We start from the raw sequence: 734 nt of genomic DNA, 5'->3' as shown, positions 1-734 counted from the left end.
CCTTGGCCGTGGCATGGCATGCTGCTGGCCTTGGCCTTGGCATGGCATGCTGCTGGCTTTGGCTGGGCTGCCTTGGCCGTGGCATGGCATGCTGCTGGCCTTGGCCTTGGCATGGCATGCTGCTGGCTTTGGCTGGCCTGCCTTGGCCGTGGCATGCCATGCTGCTGGCCATGGCCTTGGGGCTGGGCTGCCTTGGCTGCGGTTCTTATCACTAGACGTGCGTTGCGTGCGAAGGCGTGCAAAGGCGTGCGCGACCATGCGCGCAACACGCGCACCGTGGTCAAAAGACCACGCGCGCGGTATTCGCACAGGCCACGCTGCCCACGCCGCGGGCATGCCAGGCCAGGCTGCCCTGGCCGGCTGCATGCCAGGCCGCCCAGGCCGTGCGCATGCCATGCCGTGCTGCCCAGGCCAGCTGCATGCCAGGCCGCCCAGGCCGTGCGCATGCCATGCCGTGCTGCCCACGCCGCGGGCATGCCAGGCCGGCTGCATGCCAGGCCGCCCAGGCCGTGCGCATGCCATGCCGTGCTGCCCACGCCGCGGGCATGCCAGGCCGGCTGCATGCCAGGCCGCCCAGGCCGTGCGCATGCCATGCCGTGCTGCCCATGCCGCGCGCATGCCAGGCCGCCCACGCCCGCGCGGATGCCACGCCATGCTGCCCAAGGCCGCGGCCAGGCCGCCCAAGGCCGCGCCCAGGCCGCGCAAGGCCGCGCCCAGGCCGCGCAAGGCCGCGC

The sequence above is a fragment of the Camellia sinensis genome, chromosome 6 (assembly GCF_055761805.1).
Source record: "Camellia sinensis isolate YWXY chromosome 6, ASM5576180v1, whole genome shotgun sequence".
In the NCBI taxonomy this organism is placed as follows: domain Eukaryota; kingdom Viridiplantae; phylum Streptophyta; class Magnoliopsida; order Ericales; family Theaceae; genus Camellia; species Camellia sinensis.
Note: the sequence above shows the minus strand (reverse complement) of the source record.